At 42.0% G+C, this 21305-nt stretch overlaps 1 protein-coding gene across 5 annotated transcripts in view; it reads right to left on the bottom strand.

Annotated features, from left to right (window-relative positions):
• The window catches only part of LOC141771100 (leucine-rich repeat and fibronectin type III domain-containing protein 1-like protein), a 389487-nt gene that overhangs the window by 227574 nt on the left and 140608 nt on the right, over positions 1-21305 (bottom strand). For 4 of the 5 annotated variants that reach the window (XM_074641023.1, XM_074641022.1, XM_074641024.1 and 1 more), the window contains one exon: positions 17842-17967. The exons of the other annotated variant lie outside the window; for it this stretch is intronic. The gene's annotated coding sequence lies outside the window, so the exon portion shown is untranslated. The remainder of the gene's footprint in view (positions 1-17841; positions 17968-21305) is intronic. 5 annotated transcript variants of the gene reach the window in all.

Below are 21305 nucleotides of genomic sequence, written 5' to 3' on the forward strand. Positions count from 1 at the left end.
TTGTGTTATTTATATCTGATTGGCACAGTTGTAGTCAAGGAGTTGCTGAATGTATTCAGTGCACGGCATCTTTGCTATAATGGTGTCATCCACTGTCTAATCTAGAAACATTTAGGCAAGGATACAAACTCTAATGTTTCCTTTGGTTCATCCCAGTGTACTCAGACATAGTAACAGTCACAATGTCACTGACACTGGGGATGAATTCTCTGAGGTCTTACCTCTCCATAAAGACTAAGATCATGCATATAGACCTGCTAGTTGTGGAGCTATTCTTCATTTACTTTGGATATGTCTATCTAGGAGAACCACACCTTCCAGCACCCTATAGGGCTTAAGAGGTTAATGGTGACTTATTTAAAACTAATGCACTTCCTCTTTATCATGTGACACCTAAATAAACAGGATCTAATTGACATGTAGGTCTAAAGTCACTTGTGATCTGTGGAATGTAGTTACATTCTGCAAAATGAAAAGAGCTTTTTGTAGAAAATGTCTGGCTGTGAATGATTAGTTCTTTGAGCAGTAACGTTATTTATGGTGGGATTGTGTTTACCGTGTTGGTGCCAGCAGCTCAGAGAGCTGTAGTTGTGTACAGGACATTGTGCTCTAATCACACTGCATCCAACAGGAAACAGATTTTGTTTTCCCTCCCACCCACAGTCTCTGCTTCATCCCAAACTCAGGTCAATTATTCTTACGGCCAAACTGTTGTGTCAAAATAGCACAATTCATCAATGCTGTTACATCCCATATTAACAAGGACATACAGTAGAATGGGTGTATTTCTCTGGCTCCTGCCAGGTACCTGTTTTAGTAGAGATAATGTCAGCATCTCTCCACACATTCCAGCCTCACAACTGGAAAGTTGTCATGCAAATTTGAGACTTTTCATTCTATTTTAACGAGCAGTAAATTACGGCAGACTATTTTATACCAAGTTATTTCTTGCCATTACATGTTTTGCTTTAATACTGCTGATAGTGAATCGTATATGTTTTTAAATGAAGCTGGAGCTGACATACCTGAAGACAGTTAGACATGGATCAGGTTTTATATAGAATATATACAGATTAATGAGGTCTAATCCTGATCCTGTGAATCATCTCAGGACATCCTCAGATTGCATAACATGTTCTGTTCCCCTGCAACCCGACTGTATGTTCCAGAAATTTGATTTGTATATTCATAGTTTGCATACTTTTTGTTTTGTTTTTTTATCAACATAATTAGAAAATATTTGAAATGAACACATCTGCCAAGTCTGTTCATAGCAACTAAAGCATCATTAACGTTTTTTTTTATGGTTATGTTTAGACACAGGACTCATGATGTCGGTTAAATGTTAATAAATACGCCTTAAACGTAATTAAGAATGCAGTTTTGAAACGGCAAAAGCGCCACAAGCGGTTAAAATACTGTATCGATGTGCACGTATGAAGAAATGTTGATATTAAACATATTTTTAGTTCAGAAATGTGGAGACTCAACGTATCTGTGGTTTGAAGAAGCGTACGATGCCACTGTTTTCTTCTGGCGACTGGGTTGATTTAGGAGACAAGGATCCCACTGAGGATGTGTGGAACGGGTCCTCTCCACCCTGGTTGGGTATCACCCAGATTCCTGTGTATAGCTGGGTTACATTTAGACGGAGTTGACGTGATTTGCCTGCTACACGGTGTTGAATTTCAACCTTCATCACAGCTTCATTAATACTTCAAGGCTTATGGCTCCTGTTACTGATGCAATGCCTATATAGAGTTCTATATACCATACACACACAGGCTGCGTTAAAGTGGTGAATAATTAAACAGCGTACAGTATGTTTGACAGGTTCATTAAAGCAGTTTGCTGGGTTAGATTCTATCAGCCTGGCTGGAGGCGACAGAGGCGCAGACCCTCGTCTCTCAGCCGTTTCCTCAGTGGAGTAGAGACATGAGGAGGAACAGAAAGCAACGATACAGATTCTATACCGCCCCATGATGCATTTATGGTGGTGACTTATAGACCTCATTTAACAGTATCAGATAATAGCTTTATTTATCGTCACTATCATCACTGTTTTGCAGTCATCCATGCAAACTAACAGAGGGAGAACGCAGAAGCATGACCTCCTACTGTGAGATGTTAATATGGCCTCCTACTGAGAGATGTTAATTTCATTAGCATGAGGAGGATCGAGGGAGTTTTGTGAAAAATAACAACTACGAGGCGACGATCTCTACTTCAAAAATAGACTCTAACATGCTTTTATCAAGTACTGCTCACTTTAGAAAAAAGAAACAAGATGATTCATTGAAAGCCGAGTGAAGTATAATTGCATTCAAGTATTGTAGAATAATGTGTTTCACCCCGACTCGAGTGCATTTGTCTCTGTGAGGGCAAACACTGAGGCTTAATTCAGTTACTTTAAACATTTGACCTTTAATTAGAGTTCTTCATTCAGACCAAATTGTGTAATTAATCACATGTTAAAGATGCATCTTTCCTCCAGGTTTGGAAAACAAACAGTAGCGACTACATAAAACAGATCTGCACTGTAAAGAACCAGGAGAAATCAGTGAAGTACAGACACTGGAGCTCTCTCAGGGTCAGAGGGCAGGACTTCAGAGAAACACTCAGTCTGCCTCCAGTTTGTCCTTGGCTTTCTTTGTGTTTAATATGGATGTATAATATGTAGAGTTCTCCCACACTGCATATAACTCACCCAGAGAGATTTATGACTCTCCGTGAGCCTGAAGCTGCTCGGTGCGGTAAAGGCTGATCTGCTCACCAAGAAAAACAAGTAGCAAGCATTTTGTTGAGATGTAAAAAAATGAATATTTACCTGAGTCCTACTTGTTTTGGTTGAATAACTGTGTGGTTCATCTACATGAAATTAATTAGCAGCAATTTTTAAGCAATAAATGAATCATTGAAGTCAACTTTATCGAGCAGAAGCGTTAAGCGCTCTCTGGTTCAGTGAAACCTGGATATCATCTGGGATTTGGACTATTGGTCAGTCGGAGGAAGACATCTGAAGACGTCACCTTGTGTATTTTTGGACATAGATTGAAGCTTGGGTCGGAGAGTACGCTGGAGTTTTAAAAAATATCCAAATAAATAAAACCCAGCAAAGTTTTGCCAATTATTATCGAATGAAAGTAGATAGCAGCTCTAGCTCCAAAAGTCCCTAAATCTAGAGAGGAATCCCGAGTCGGCAACACTGATGGTACGTGTCCACAGCTTCCGTGCTTTCCACGCCCCCCATTCATTGTCTATGTAAGCAGCCGCGCAATGCATTTTGGTAGCGTGGCGTCGCGATTCGAGAGACTAGGCGTCACGACGCCCGCTCCACATTTGCATAAAGTTGAGGGCTCGTCTACTTTATGCAAATCACGGGCGTCCGACGCGACTCGCCGCCTCTCCAAACTCCCTCCGTACTGGTTCCGGTTTGAAAGCTGGGAGCAGCAGCCACCGGCGGGAAAGCATTCGTCCAATCAGGAGCCGAGTGCCTTGTTTCTAGGGACAGCACACCAAGCGTCCAATGTTGGGAAGCGTTGCGTCCCCTCGCGATAAAAAACGCCCCTGTGGACATGTACCATAACAGTCCGTCCCTTCAGGCCTCCCTCCAAAGCCACGCCCCCAAAATGATCATTATGAACGTGAACAACGGACATGGACTCCGGTGACGTGCAATGAGACAGGTAGGGAGTCCACTCATTACATTCAGGCCGAATGAAATGATAAATATTAAGCAATAAATATAACAAAAAATGTTTCTAAAATGCATTACACCCCCTGGCTTTAAACTAACAATCATAAGTCAATTAACTAATGAGACAAATAGATATACGTAGTGCATTTACTGCTATGGACTTTGTTTTTGAAATCCATGTTCACTCTTTCATTTCAAAATCAACATTTTTTAAAATATTTTCAACAAAATGAAAAGACTGAAGTTGAGCTAATTGACCTTTCTGAGTATTATAGCAGCAGTCCACATACTACTCCACTTAAATAAACTAACACGGTCTTTGCCGTCAAGTGAGATATCATCTGCAAAACCACGTAAAAGTTGTGTGTGCATTTGTGTAATTACAGTGAAGGTGCTGCACGGAGTCAAAGACAGTGAAGATGTTGAAGCAAAGGCATTCTTGCAAAGTATTGTTGAGAATAATTCCGTTATTACAAATAACAAACATGTTGCTGACTTGATGCTTTGATTACAAACTGGATGCGCTGAGCTATACGGGGCTTTGTTGGTGTTTACCTGTTTGGATCATGTGAGTGTGACTTTTACCATGTCAATAAACTCAATGTAACTGATATGGAAGATGCATACAAAGAAAAAAGAAAAGAAAGAAAGAAAGAAAGGGAGATGATGACAGAAGGATGGGAAGACACAATAATGAAATGTGAAGAGACGGAGGGATGCAGATAGAACTGATCGTTCTTCCAGCTGCGCTGCGATCGATTGTTCTTCCTGGCTTTTACGTCCGTATTAGCAGAGAGGTACAACGCTACGCAGTGTGACCTATTTACAGCTGCTATAATTACACACACAGAGATCACACACAATCACACATGCAAACACACAGCAGGAGAGAGAATCGCAGGCATTCAGGAGAGGTATGTAATCAGACAAACACACATTCAGAGGGACCATACAAACAAGCAAACTGCAAATTAACTGCTGATGAGATCAAATAACACACACGCAGTAATTTATACCACTCATACACACACTGCTATAGTAAAACGCACTGCACCTCATTACACCACCCCATACTACAGTAATACATGATATCCTGCACCATCAGAACCTCATTCTGATTGGCTGTGGCTGGGTTGAGTTGTTACCGGGCAGGGTAGAAACTGATCTAATATAAAAACCATAATAGCTAAAACATTCATTCTTTTTGCAGCAGAAAGCTAAAGGCTTCTGTCGCGTCATCATGTCGAACACTCATGATGACGTTATGTTATGGTACGTGCAGAAGGTCATATTGCAGAAATACCAATGTAGGCACTGGGGAAATATTTACACTACTTTGCTCATAAAAAGGAGCATATCTCAAAAACACACAAAAAAATATATATATATGTTATGGGTTGTTAAGAAATATTCTGTTCATATTTCTACATTCAGAAATATTTTGGATATTTGGTGTGTTTAAGTAACATTTTATGAAAAAATTATGCCAGATTTTTGTATTTTTCTTAATGTATGACACCATTTCAATACTTTTATCAATAGAGTAAATCAGGGATTTTGGAATGCCAGAAGTTAGAACCACACGGGTTCCCTCGACTAAAACCTAATGGGATTGTTCCATTGAATTTTGCATTATTGCAGAAAATAAGCTCTGTGGCAAACAAATGTTTATGAATCTTACACATTTTGTAAGTGCAAAACTAATTCCCGCAGCACTCTGTTATGGTTTATTGACTTACATAACATTTTAGCATTTGAAGAATCTCCAATAAATGACATCATAATAAGCAAAAATACCAAAGTAAAGACTGGTGGACCATTTCTGTTGCAGAGTTCAAAGGGTTAACAATAGATCATATCACCTAACATTCCCCTCAGTTCTATGGAGAGTTTTTAGTGTCTTTCAGCTCATTGTTTTGGTTTTAAAGCCCAAACGTTGTGGTTCAGTCTCACCACCGAGCCTACATCTAACACCACACAGGACGCTGGTCTCTGGTGTCTACGCCTGCACGCTGTATGCCGTTCACAAACGCATATTGTATTCTATTGAAGCCTTATTAGGCTGTTTTTGTTGTCAATATGAGAAATGGTCTGAGGCGATTTTCCCTTTTGATATTGACAGAATCTAGTTTTCTCTTGGGGTCTCCTCTTTATAGAGATGCTTTCAAGGATCCATCATGATGAAATAAAACAAAGCAAAGAGAAAATCAATGTTTCACATGTTCTACATTTGACCTTTACAGTAGTAGTGTTTGCTCCGCTGCTAAAGTAAACCCAGAGACTTGGAAACAGTGTTTTAAAAATCTCCTGAATAACACTTCAGTTTCTGTTTAACTTCTCTAGTGAAAACAATAAAGATACAGTGGTTTGTATCCCGTATCAACCAGGTAACGATAATGTAGAATATATCACTTGCTTTAACAGTATGTGTGTGTGCATGTGTTAGAGTCACAGGAAGTGCTGAAAGCAGCTTGAGGCAGCATCAAACAACAACATCACCTCAGATTATATCCTCAGATTATATCCTCAGATTATATCTCTAAATATAAAGGATAATTATTACTCTATCATACGCAGCATCTCCTCTCTCTATGCATCTCTCCTTCCTCTATGAACTCCACAACTGTCTCTCTCCACCTCCATTTCTACGACTGATTTCTTCAGGATTGAGCAAATCCATTTATACACATAAGGAGCAGGTAAGTGATCTACGCAGGAAACGTCTCATTCCACAGTGTAGAGTGAGCGCTGAGTGTCTAATCGGGGATGGGATGATGATTTCTGAACAGCAGCAGGACACTTGTTTCTTTAACAGGAGCAGGAGAAAGAGGAGCGAGTGGATGTATGACAGGTTGAAGACTAAAGAGATGACAGATATTCTCTAAACCACATCCGACAGATCAACAACTGGAGTGTTTTTTTTGTATTGTCTGTCCATCTTCAGGGCACGACTACAACAGCATCACAGATTAAATGTGACCTTTAGTGGTTTAAATGGTGACTCATCTGCATGGCAGGAAGAGAAGCATGAATCATCTGCAGGAGCCACGACTCTGACCTCTGACCTCTACGCCGTTGACTCACATACAGTATACGGCTGGGTTTCTATTATAACATCTCAGAAGATAAACAACATCCTGCTTCATATTCATACGCTTCCATATATTCGCCAGTATCAGCATAGAGTTTCACGGCTTCACCTCCTCCTTCAGCTCATTCTATCTCCTCAGATCAGGTATTAATAGAAAGAATATAAAGTGTTTTCAAACTGGAAGAACTTTTTCATGGTTCTAAGAACCCTCTTTTTATCGTGTCTGGACCACAAGAAGTAGGAACGATCACAATGAATGCAGTTTTGAGGGACTTGTTGAGCTCTTATTTCAGAGGAGGTACTCAGCACAAGAGGAACCGTGAGTGAAGTAAGTGTACGGTGATTGGTCGAACACATAAGATGGCAACCGCCACTTTTAAAAAACCCTTAGACATGTAAACAATATTTTCGACATTTTCCTCACCGTCACATCCCTACCAACGACCATAACAGGCATCGTACGGTACCTTCAGTACTGTAGAAAAAGAGTACCGTCACTTTTTTAGAATTTTGGCATCGACTTGGTACCGAGGTATCGGTTCTTGTGACATCCCTAATAGATATACACCACATCTGGTAGTCATGTGACTGATGGAGGGTCATGTGACTGATGGGGGTTGGAGAGCTAGCACCAGTCGTGTCGTAGCGCTCCCCTCGATGGACCTGAAAAACACTGCATTTGCTTTCAAGTCTGTCCGCTCCGCCTACCTTATTTGCATCTTGAGATACAGATACAGTGTGAGCAAAACCAAGATAACCAGAGTGTGTATGAATGCCAGGCGTAAATGCAAAGGCCTGAGCTCAGATGTCATAATCCAGATAATCTACCTGTACCTGGACACAGGTTGTGTTCACACTGCTGCAGGTGGAAATCGGGATCTGAATGTCGGGTAATGAAGCAACCCCAAACCAACAGCACAGAGATACAGTAGGTGACAGTCTTACAACATGCGGAGGCGTTCACGGCAGAACCACACCGCTAACTGCTCGTCTGAATATTACAATGTCTCAAACAATCCAGATCTGCATGAAAATAAACGTCAATCAATCATGCGACAGATTGTTTTTCTTAAAAGCAAACACTGCTCAAAACCTCAAAAATGTCCTGGATCGTCACACAAACAGGACCAACACTGTACCTTATATACAATCACCAAATCAATACTAAAAAATAAAGATTCACAACCGAGTCAGGCAGTAGGTTAGAGGGAGGGGGTTGGTTTCCGTACACCGCGTTGTGTTGTATGTTGTGTGTTGTGTGTAGTGTGATGTGTGATGTGTGATGTGTTGTGATTCATTGTGTGAAGCAGAGTGAAGATTTGGAGGCTCTGTGATCACTGATGAGAAAAAAAACCATCATCATGGAAAGACCTGAGAGGTTCCTGTGTGTGTGTTTATTCCTGGTTGATCCTCGAGCAAGGAGAACACACTGACTCACACACACGCACACGCACACGCACACGCACATGCACACGCACACGCACACGCACACGCACACACACACACACACACACGCTGATGTAACTGCAGATAGAGACATAAAAGTGTTCTGATCAGAGAGGAGAGCATCCAGAGAGTCAGTGTGTGTTTTGGGGGTGTTTGTTTAGAGAAGATTGAGATACACATCAATCGAGATCCAATGAAAAGACCCACGGCAAAAATAAACTATGTAGTTCACACACACACACACACACACACACACACACACACACACACACACAAAAACACACACACACACACACACACACACACACACACACACACACACACACTGCATCCCATGTTTTGCTATAAAGCAGGCTGCTCTCATTCACTTTCCAGACTCATAGCTACTAAAAGCAATGCACTGTAATTTGTATGAAAGCCATGTAATGGTGAGCAGGGACGTGCCGGGCTGCTGCCAGGTGATGCAGCATAACGCTTCGTCTACACCGGGAACGTCAGGAGTGCGTGGCGGCGGCGTGATTCACGCTGCATGTCTGCTGCTGTCAGCCCTTTCTTTCTACAGAGAGTTTGCCTTTCATAATGGTAATTTAATTTTATTATAAATATCATTTATATTTATTTTAGACAGAGAACGGTTAAGAAGCGTAACTCAAAACTCTCCTGTCCTGACTAGAGACTGGACTTCGGGCTTCATAGCCAGGAGTTGAGACTTAATTATGACCTGCAAAACAATAACCTTGTCCCACTACTGCATGATAAATACAACTACATTATTTTTGAGATGAGTGACTGATGTGTGGAGCCATTCACACAAACCTACAGAGGTTGTATTGTTTTTATTGTCTCTCTCTCTCTCACATGTCACATGCACATTCACAGGTTCATTGTCATGTTTTAGCACAAAGCTACATCCAAACAATGGTGAAAGCAGAGGAAGCAGGCTGGCTGTGTGCTGTACAGCTCTCCTATCTCTCGAAGCTGTAATTGTCTCATCACTAGTATTCATCATAGACTCTTTGATCGTGGAACTCTCTACTGATATCAACATGATCGTCGACTGAGGGGGAGAAAGAGAGAGATGGGAAAGAGACGAAGAAAGAGAGAAGCGATTAAACAATAACTTGACAAACGGAAGCCCAGAGAGAGTAAACAAGAGAGAGAGAGAGAGAGAGAGAGAGAGAGAGAGAGAGAGAGAGAGAGAGAGAGAGAGAGAGAGAGAGAGTAAACGAGAGAGAGAGAGAGAGAGAGAGAGAGAGAGAGAGAGAGAGAGAGAGAGAGAGAGAGAGAGAGAGAAAGTAAAGAAAGTGTGACAGAGAGAGAGTAAGGATGGGGAAGTGACAATGATCACGAAAAAGACAGAAAGAAGCAACACCACTTGGGCTGAGAGAGAAGACGAGAAGAGGAGGAGAAGGAAGGTGACAAAATATGACGAGAGATAGAGAGAGAGAAGTGTGAGAGAAGGATGGCGAGAGGACGAGAGAAAGAAAGGAAAGAAACTAGAAGAGCACTAGAGAGGACAGATGGTTTTATTTGAACTCACAAAATAAAACCTGCATGAATATCATCACGATTCACAAACATCCCGTCATCCTCAAATCAACACAGGCATCTAAATAAATATGAAATTATGTGCATAAAAGGCACATCTAGCCCTCCATATATGTATTGTCTTTCATACTAAAAGCAAAATAGGCTTTAAAAGAATCCCTCAGTATTAACATGGATAACGTTGTTGTCACGGCAACCTTTTATTGTAAATCTGAATTAAATACGTGTCTCTGATCAGACGGATCCAAACTTCTCTCACCTGTCAAACGAGATAATGTCGGATATCAAAACTTTTTTCCCCCACAAGTTGTTTAATATGAGTGGGTTTTCAGTGTCCTCAAAGAGTTGAAAGAATCCAATTTAGAGGAAAAATACAAAACAGATAAAGAATATAAATCATATTTTTTTTGTGTGAGAGAAAATAAGTTGTTTTCTTTCTTATCCCTTTAATCATGTTGGGACACCTGGGAGGGAACCAGGAGGTTCTGTTTGTCAGCGCGGGACTTCTATAACCAAATGTATTCATTGCATGAAAACAAAACAAAACAGAAATAGTGAGTGAGGTGTTTAGGTCATCAACATCACAGCTGACAACAAATAACTGGAAGATACGCTACGGTGGTCTGGACGGGAAAAAACTGTTTTTTGAATACACGGTAACTATGAAAGTATAATGAACAAGTACTCGTTAAAGAACAATTTAAACCACCCTCAATATGTTTTTCTCTATCTTTATAGTATAATTTTTTTTTCATTTTTATGCATCGCCTCTTCCAATGTTAAAGGGACTGTTTGTTACTTTTTAAGCGTATAAATGTACCGGGTCAGGACACATGCGCGCTCGCATATGCGCATTCGCGTGTGGCCGCTGCGTCTCCTCCTCTGCCTGCTCGCCTTCACTCAGACAGCGTGCGCGTTCTCGCTCAGCTCGCTCCACCTCTAGACGTGAACGCGCGCTCACTCCACACTGCAGAAGAGTTAGTTTAGCTCTGAGAATATCTAGTGAATGTTCAGTGGACGTTTGTGCAGAAATAAATGCTGCAGTTCCTCCAGACCAACAGAGGTTTCCCGTGTCTTGTGAAGTGGCGGGGCTCTTCGGAGAGAAACGTTACCGTCTCGTTACCGACCGGGTGCCGGTGTCTCCCTGCTCTCTCTGGCTGCGGGCGGAGAGAGCAGGGAGACTCGCTGCAGAGCCCCGCTGCATCAGCCTGCACTTAGGCAGGAAAAGCCAACACTAGGATCAGATCTAAATCATGTTCATGGAGAGACCTTCGTCTGGTCAGCTAACATTACTGCCAAGCAGCTGAAATATAGAGTGATATTGTGGTTTTAGCTGACGTGTGTCGCCTCACTGTTTTGAGCGATGCTCGTTCAGGTATATTTAGAGCGAGCAAGCGCGAGCCTGATGGTGACTTTCGTTGATTTCACGGCCACAGGTGTCGCTGTTAACAAGCATTTCTAAAGTTACAAATAGTCCCTTTAAAAGTCAAAATGATGGCTTTATTATCATTTTATATACAATTTCTTCCAATTTTTAAAGAAACTTGGAGGAAATGGTTGGTGACATGTCACCGTTTATGACCTGTATGCTGAAGATATGTGATAGAAGATCACACACACATACAGAAGATGGAAAAGCGAGTAAAAAAAAGCAGAGCACCGGAGACGTGAGCAGGTAAATGTGAGCTGTATGTTAAGTCAGGAGCAGCACAAAAAGCAAGAACTAAATATAGACGACATTTAAATGTTATCGTTTCACAAAGCTCCCAGCACGAGAGGACGGTGGCCTTCTATTGATTTCTCCAAAACAGACAAAGTGTACCGACATTTGGCGAGTGTTAATTTTAGACCTTGCGCGCATATGTTCATTCAAGCCCAATAAATCCCCCAGCGAGGAGCAGGAAGCAGAAGAATCGGATGTAAAGCCTGAAGGTCAGACGGAGAGAAATAGAGCCAGGGAGACAGATATGGAGAGGAAGTCAAAGGTCGTCCATTTCCTTGTTCTATTAGAATACGTGGGCGCTGCAGACACAGATTAGATATCCATCGCCCGCATGATAAATGACTGTGATAGTGCGGCGCTGCAGAGATGTGAATCGCTGTGAAGAGACAGTTTTAGAGTTTTGTGGACTGTGATTTGCTCCTCGGAGAGTGAGTGAAGCCCTGGAGGAATCACCACCACGTCTCCTGGTGCAGAAACAATTTATCAGCCGTGTGATCATACTTCCAGGGGCCTTCATGTTAAGAGCTCGCTGTTTGAATTATCAATTCAGATGTTAAATCTGAGAGAGAGGATGGTGTTGGACCTTTTTGTAACACAATGTGTTCTCCAGGGACAGAGACGGAGGATAAGAGCATGCAGAACACTGGAGAACCACTGTTAAGCTCAAGTTATACTTTCCACATCCGCAATGGTCTGCTAGGGTAAATTTTGGCATCTGAGGTTGTATGCGTTGGCTCTATGCGGACATCCGGGTACATGGACAGCTGCAGACACCACAGACATGTAGTAGTTCTGTTCATCCCTGCTGCGGGAGCTCGCTGTTTGCATGATCCTCTTTAAATCGATGTGAAACTAGTATGGCACTTGGAGAGCGCAGACCTCCGCCAACGCGTGACTTTAAGAACAGATCACAGCTCACAGATTGGTGGTACCGTGAGGTGGTCGGCTTATTATTAACACGGTGTGTTTCCGTGTAACGTATCGGCGGATGCCTCTCTCATTCAGCAGCCTTGTTATGTCTGTATAACGTTACACTATGTTGTCTCTCATCCCGTCATCTACCGCTTTGTTCTTTCTCACCGCTCCCGCACACACATCCACACATGTATCTCTCTGCTCTCAGAAGAAGGCGGAGTCATGCGTCATCAACGTGTCATCAGTGACACTGCGCATGTGTTGATGCTGATCGGAATTCTTTAAAATATTCCTGAATCCGGATCATGATACGGATCGCCACCAAAATCTAAATGGATTGTTCATTGTGCTAAACTCCACCCCTCCAAAGAATTGTATTCAAATCCATAGCAGACTTTTGGAGTAATCTTGTTGCGAACGAACAAACGAACAAACCAACAAACCAACGCCAGTGAAAACATAACCTGCGGAGGTAATACAAACCATAACAGAGCATTCATTCTTGTTGCAGTGGAAAGCTATAAGGTTTCTGTCTTTTGCAGAAGCATCAGTTGTACATTCGTGATGACGAGCCTTCACAGGAAAGTACTTTGTTAGGTTTAGGACACGATGGTGGTTAAGTTATGCCACACTGAGTGGTTACGTGACACTGGAAGTGGCGTAACTTATGTATGGAAGTTACGTGACGAATAAATCTACATTGACCTCTGGTTTCACAGGAGACACGAATGCCGGTCTACTGGGTGGACGTTCAGTGTTTTTTGACCCACCCATCCACCCCGACCTCGTCCCTACGCGGTGTTCGTCGCTCCTAATACTTCCTTCATAATTACGTGGATTACATACAAATTGATTTTGTTCGATATAGATATGAATTACAGTGCATTTACTTTTCAAAGGTTAGCTACGAACATTGTATGAGACCAGCCTGACTTAAAATTCCAGTCTAGGAAAAAATCCTTGATCATCCCTCAATCGTCTATATACAGTCCGATCGCCAATCGTCCTTGGCCCGGACAAGAACGTCATTCTGATCATAAATGTACTCATTCATGTTCCACCACTTCTGCCTACCTGCTGAGACAGCGGGTAGATGATCGGGTTACATGTCACTGTCCCTTATTTTCAGTTGTAGTATTAATACTGAGTGGTCTTTAGTGTGCAACATCAGCAGAGCTTCACTCCCACTGAAGCTCCCCGTGCTCCGGGTCCTGTGGAGAAACGGGAGTAACAAATGATGTAGAAAATTGAAAAGGATCTGGAATATCCAATGTCTGCTTCTCAGGGAGGACGCTATCGCCTTTCCTCACACCCACACACTCACTCACTCACTGATTGGCTGAGAGTGGACCCCTTCATCCTCCCTGCTCGGCTCTAATCAGATGGAGATTACAGAACACACACAGTTAACCAGCTCCCCATGGGTGCTGCACCCAACCTGCTCTATTCTCAGAAGAAATGGCACATGATTAAATCTGCAGGGCTAGCGTGTGTGTGTGTGTGTGTGTGTGAGTCTGCATATCTATATGGAAGGACAGTCTGTACGTGTGTTTGCACAAGGTAGAGAGGCTAAAAGTGAGACAGACAGTGAGAGAGAGATAGCGGTGAGCCGTCATCCTGATGTGTAATCATGATCATCAGTCCACACAGACTCAGCGTCCGAGCTCTCTGCTCCTGCATTTTAAAGCCATTAGGAGGCAGGAGGAGCAGCTGCCCTGTGGGACAGACCGGAGACACCGACACTGAGAGGGACACAAGTCAAGAGCATCACTCCCTCTGGGATCACGCTCACTGAATATGGAGTCAGTCCACTGCATTATTAAAAGAGCTCTGCAGCAACGAGGTAGCGCACTTCCACAAAGTTGGAGGAAGCGAGAGATGTTTGGACCCAAGTAAATAAATAGGGATCCTACACTTCCCATAATGCAAGTCTTTCATTAGACCCTCCGTGCCTGATGACGCCATGGATGTATAAAGAGAACAGGATACGGCGTTGGAGGCGGGGCCCCGTTCACTCCTATGAAAGCTGGAAAAGTACCCAGATATTCCGCCGATCTTCCGCATCCATTGGGCCAATGGAGCAGGCGCAGTAGCGTCCGCTCGGTCACATGACTCGGTCACGGGGTCACAGCCGTCACGCCTATCCTCTGAGTTACAGACATCTCTTTCCCAATGTAAGTCTATGGGAAAAAGTATTTTTGGGCCCAATGGCATTACGTGACGGACATGGACGTTGTAGTACCGCCGTTTGGCCGCTACAAACATTGGCATCAACGACCGGCGCTCTTCCTGGGGTCTCGGGTGACGTCCACATCTCCACGCCACGCCCCCCACACCCAGTTTGTAAGGTCTTGTAAAGTCGTTCCGTTATGTGTGAAACTGGTGGATCGCCCCTTTACTGTATTTTCTTTACCATGTTGTGTAGATTGTTTTTATAATCTATATATCTACAGTATATCTCTCGTACTGCTTTATGTTGTTGTAGATGTGTTCCTCACTGGTTCCTTCTACTGATTCTCTTTTATTGTACCTCCGCACCAGCGACAGTCGTGGCCGGAGGTAGAAGCAGAACTTCAGATTAAGCAAATCCTGATTAGATTTTGTTGGATTTGGTCACAAAACAGGTTTTTGGCCATAACTCAATAATTAATCTGCTAATTATGACAATTTCCACCAAATGTCCAACAGGATGAAATGATGAAGTGATGTCATTGTGGACAGACATGGATGTAGACTGCATCTTCACTGGTTGGCGGAGGGATACAACTGTGAGGCGGTGATTCTAGTTGTTTGATTATATGTCTTTTATCTGTACTGTAGTTATTTTATGTAGATATTTCATGCACCAAAAGTAATTTATATATTTTTTTGTTCCCCCCAATTCCCAGCAGTTGCTCCTGCACCACAGATGACGACAGTTTATAATCAGTTACTCTCTCTCTGAATAGATGTTAGTGTCGCAGCAAAATTCACCTTCCAGGCTTTTTATTGTCAGCTAAAGACGAGTGAAGAAAAAAATAATCTACTGCAAATGGTGCTTGACAAGATTATTTTTCTCGGATAAGAAAAAACAAATATTGAATCATTGTAAAATAAAATACAGTCTGTGTGTGTGTGTTCTCTAACTGCTGATTTTACCACCTGAGTCGCTTTAAAACCCCAATAGGAGAGAAACGTCTTCCAGCCTGAATCTCCTCTTTCAGCTCTCATTTCACGCCCCGGCACGCCGCTGTAATACACCACAAGATCCCCTTTTTTATGGACACAGGAATATTTATTCCATCTTTTGTCCGTAAACTGCAGCTCTGACCCGTCCAATCCTCTTACAGCTTCTTCCTCTTGGACACTTGCACTGTGGGTGATGCAGGAATTGCGGCTTATTGCAGCTTATACTTTTCGCAGCAGTCATTGTGAGTCACTCTGGATAAGTTAGCTAAACGACTCGACTGTGAAGCTTCGCCACGACATTTTATTCTGTATAATGGCTGCATAGAGACGGGGAATAAAGTCCTGCAGTGACGGGAGACGAGAAGCAGAGCAGAAGGGTCAAGTTTGAATTAAAGATGCCAGAATGAAACAAGTTGATTGATAATATAACGATGCGTCATCACAGGACAGACACGAAACAAACCGCACACAACATTTTACAAGCTCTGTGACTGAGACACACACACACACACACACACACACACACACATACACACACACACACACACATACACACACACAGCAGGAGTAAAGCACAGTGCCATCAGCTGTGTATGAGTCAGCAGAAGGTCTGCCCCGTCCTTTACATCCATTATGGAAAACACACACACTATTACCGTCACTGTGTGTGTCGACGTACACGTTGCACACACACACACACACACACACAGACAACACAACCTGCGTGGGTACACACAGCCACACAGTGCGAAGGCGTGCTTATAAAGAAAGCTCAAAGTGTGCAGACTCACGCCACAAAAACGTTGATGGAGAGAAACACCCACAAAGAAACATGCATGCATGCACATATTATAGGCTCGTCACGGTAGTCAGTGCTACCGGTGTTACACGGTGGTTGGGCACACACCGATTACATTACGTAAGTTGACGTAAGTTGACAGACAACACGATGGCGGAGGATTTGGTGTGGAAACTAAAAGCAAAAGCGCCTGTTTGGCAATATTTCAGATTTAAACCCAATGCTATAAGGAACATTTCCTCACCAAAAAAACAGGTGACTCTTCCCAAACTTCAACCAACAATTTCTCTTTTTACTATAAATAACACCCACCAGGTCCTATTTTACAAACTAGAATGGCACTCGGAGAGCGCAGACCTCCGCCAAGGTGTCCGAGTACGATCGCCCCCCCTCTCTGTTCAGCTTGCGCCATCATCCGCGTGTATTTTTGTTTATGTTGAGATCAGCTGTACGTAGCGGAGCAGCGTAAATCACTGCATTCAAACTGGACAGAAACAAAATAAAACTCACCTAAACTGTTGTCGTTACTCTTTCCAACAATCACCAAGTGTGCTTTGGTCCAACTCAACTGGAATTTCACCGAGTTTAATGGGAAAAAATACAGAATCTACAGTTGTTCCCTCCTACCGCTCTGCCTCTCAGTCTGAAGGAAGAAGGCAGGGTCATGCGTCATCCGTTACACTGCACATGTGTTATACCCAGAGGTCTTAATGTTCTGGCTGATCGGAATCCTTAAAAAACTTCCTGAATCCGGATCATGAATTCGATTGCCACCAAAATCTAATGAATTGTTCACTGTGCCACATCCCACCCCTCCAAAAAATGTCATTCAAATCCATCACGGACTTTTGGAGTTATCTTGTTAACAGACAAACCAACAAACCAATGCCGGTGAAAATATAACCTCCCTCTTAGGCCTTCGGCCTTGGCGCAGGTACAACACTCACATTTTACCATCTTCAAGGCCTTTACACAACAGAAGGTTTTTTTTTGTGCGATTAATTCACACGTCAAAATATATTTTTGAACTCTTGTTTTTGTCATGAATACTTTCACACAGAATGAGAATATAACACAGAGAAAAAGCGTAATCATTTCTTCTCCTATATTCATGGAACAACAAAACGAAGGCTCCGTAGTCTGAACCAAGACGGCAAACTGTATTACTTCTTTCAACCTTGTCAAAGGCAGACCGGATCCAATCCTTCCATTCTTACCTTTCACAATAAAAGCCCTAGACATGTATTATTCGCAGGCGAGTGATTTGCATTTCCGTGTTGTTTATTCGTCATGTCCCCGTTGTCTACTTCCAAGTAAAGAAGACCAACTTTACCTCAATCAAACCTTCAACATGACGGTTTTCTGCTCAGCTCGTCACCGTTTGCAAAGATTTCACTCAAACACAATCAGACATGGAGAATTAGTGCGTTAGATATTCTTTACAGACGACCTACCTGAGTTTCTCGGGGAAAGCAGGAAGTCCTCAGGTAGAGTCAGTCCTTTTTATGGTGATTTCACATTCCAGTCACATCACTGGCCTCGGGGTTACAACAGGATGACAAGCTAACAAGGGCACCCTCCTGCAGAAGAGCAGAGCAAGAGGAGGAGGAGGAGAGGGAGGAGAGGGAGGAGGAGAGGGAGGAGAGGGAGGAAGGTGAAACAAGGAAGGAGTGCAGGGATGGAAAGGAGAAAGAAAGAAATGTCAACATGTTGCATCATTAATTCATTAGTATTCCTTAAGCTCCTTTCCTTCTGTTTTATGACACTTCCCCCCCCACCCCCTCTCTCTCTCTCTTTCTCTCTCTCTCTCTCTCTCTCTCTCTTTCTCTCTCTTTCTCTCTCTCTCTCTCTCTCTCTCTCTCTCTCTTCTCTCTCTCTCTCTCTCTCTCTCTCTTTCTCTCTCTCTCTCTATTAATTTATTCTCCCCCTCTCTCTCGCATTTATTGCCCTCCCTTCAGGGCTGCTCTGCCTCTTTTCCTTCCTTCAAACTTCCTCAGCAGGACATTTACAAAGTGTGAAGGGGAGATCCAGAGCGGAGGGTAGTATTAATAGTTTAAACAGATGCAAAGGTAACACTTTATAATAACCATCATTTATTAAATAGTAAATTGATAGCTAATTAAACTGGGATAATAAGTATGTTACTGTTAAACAATGAAATTACAATTAATCATGTTTACTAATTGTTATTTTAACAGTTTATTGTTGCACACATAACATTTTATATACATGAGTATTTGTTAATGGTTAAGATATTATGTATGAACCATAAATAAATTGTATTAAATGGTTAATAAATACTTTGAAAAGCATCTGTAAACAATATTTAGATAGACAGTTAATACTTTGTAATTGGTTAATAACTGGTTTCTGGTCCATCTATCTATGTAATGTTTATAGATGTTTTACAAACAATGACTTAAAGGTTGACAAATCATTTGGTAATCATTAACAAATAATATACAAAATGCTATAAAGTGTGCAACAATAAACTGTTCATAAATTGTTTACTAATATAATCAGAATGTAATTTATTATTATCATTATTGTTACCATCTCTTATCAGCTACGTTACAATATATAATTTATATTATTTCATGTTACACAAACTAATGATAAAATAACAGAAATCCTAGCAGTACTAATAATTAGTAAACATTATTAATTTTTAATTTATTGTTTGTTAACAGTAAGGTAAGGCGGCTTTATTTGTAGAGCACATTTCAGTGACACAAACATTAAAGAGCATTGCGACAAAGTGCAAAAGAACATTAAGACATAATTAAAACATAAAAAAGTTAAAGATTAGGAAATAAAAACAAGCTAAAAATAAAAAAGCTAGGATAGAAGCTAAAATAGATTATAACACACACGATTAAAAGTTATAGTGCAGTATAAGATCATTATTTGGTTTAATAAAAGGCAGCAAACAGGACAGTTTTAAGATATAAAAGAACTCAGCGTTGTAGTTGGTCCTGCAGGTTTCTGGGAGCTTGTTCCAGATATTTGGTGCATAAAACCTGAACGCTGCTTCTGCATGTTTAGTTGTGACTCTGGGGACACTAAGCAGACCTGATCCAGATGACCTGAGAGGTCTGGATGGTTCAGAACATAGCAGACGATTAGAAATGTATTTTGGCACTAAACCATTTAGTGCTTCGTAAACCAGCAGGAGTATTTAGAAATCAGTTCTCTGAGAGACAGGGAGCCGGTGTAGAGACCTCAGAACTGGACCAGTATGACAGTAAAATAACTATAAACTAAGTTTAATTTACCATCAATTTACCATTTCTAAATGACGGCTCTAATTTGTCTATTTGAACACGTCATGGTGGATTATATGTTCATGATGGATTTCATCAAACGGTTGGATTTGATTTGAACACTTGACTGCTAGCAAGGAGGCCCCCGGGGGAGTCCAGATCCAGCCGTCTATTCAGCCGTAGTGGACAGTTTGCTTTCACTCACACTCCCCACACCTGGCCTGTTGGTTCAGGAGGTGGAAGGAAAGCGTGAAATGAATCGATTCCAGCCACTTAGACAACAACCAGGCTTTAGGGAATCATCCAAACTCAACGCCAACCTGCTGGCTCCTACTACCCCCCCTCCCGCCCCTGAGCTACTGGAACAAGGCATTTTCTGATCATTGATGTGATTCTCATCATCCAACTGGATAAATGAATGTATACACAATGAGTACAGGATGATTATTGTGATGTTTCAAAAGGCAAAGAGAGGAATGTTGATATATAAATACTCATGCTGACAGTTACTCCAACAATCATGCAGGAAGAATCCCACAAAGGGGAATAACAGATTTGGTTTTGTGCAGATGAAAGAGATGTTTTGAGTAAGTGGCACGACTCTCGCTTTCCTCAGCTAGAAAAACAACTCCTCTTGCTTTCTTACGTTCCTCATCACTCTGTCCACCTACACATCGTAACCTGCAGCTGATTGTTCATGTTTTGCTCTCTTGGGTTTCTCCTAAGGCATTCTGGGAAATGCAAGAAGCCGTTAAGTGAAGTTGATGAGGAAGGTTGAGGGAAAGCGGGTACACCAAAACAAAATAAATGTCTTCAGAGGAGAGCTCCTGGAACAGTGAACATCACAGACTGATATATAACGTTGTGGCAACAAAGCGCCTCAAGGTGGAATTTTCCTCTAAGTTTGATGTCGGAGCGGTGTGGGTGTAGCGTAGGTGATTGTTCGTCTATCGGAGGAATACTCGCATCACCTTCTATGCATTAGAATATATATATTTTTGTTTCTTTAATACATTTTTTATTTGAAGAAATCCCATTTTCTAAATCCATTATTTTGAACAGGCTTCAGGCCTGCAGGGATGTGCTTCTGTTTACTTTAGGTAATTTAGTTTGCACGGCCATAAAAGATACAAGTAAGGTAATTAAGCAAGGTGATAAAATGCAGCCACAACAGAAGAACACAACAGAAACGCAATTTGTGCAGCAGAGATAAATGACAGAAAAAGGCGAGCTGTAATAACTTCAAAACAAAAAGAAAAATGCAAGAAAGTTCTGATGATAAACTGATAACAAAGTCTAAATTACTTCTAAACGCATGATGGATGATGGCAGAAAAAACAAAGGCAGCGTTCATGAAAAATAAGTAGAAAACAACGTGAGTAACGGTGATGAAGAAGAACGGTCCCCAGGGGAAGTGAGTGGGAGGAGGAAGAGGAAGTGCGTCGGGTCACTGGGGGGAACTTTGAGGTGTTTTGTTCAGACACTAGAAAGCAATGACAGGAAGCTGTCGAGCCAGAGAATCAAATGAACAGGAGATAACAGATAAGAACAGGAGATCAGGAAACTTCCAACAGATCTAATTTGGAGACACGTATCCAAAAAATGGAACTGAAGTGGTAATTTCGCAGTTGATCGCCGTATTGTGTGTTGAAAGC

Source organism: Sebastes fasciatus, chromosome 7 (genome assembly GCF_043250625.1).
Source record: "Sebastes fasciatus isolate fSebFas1 chromosome 7, fSebFas1.pri, whole genome shotgun sequence".
Lineage (NCBI taxonomy): Eukaryota > Metazoa > Chordata > Actinopteri > Perciformes > Sebastidae > Sebastes > Sebastes fasciatus.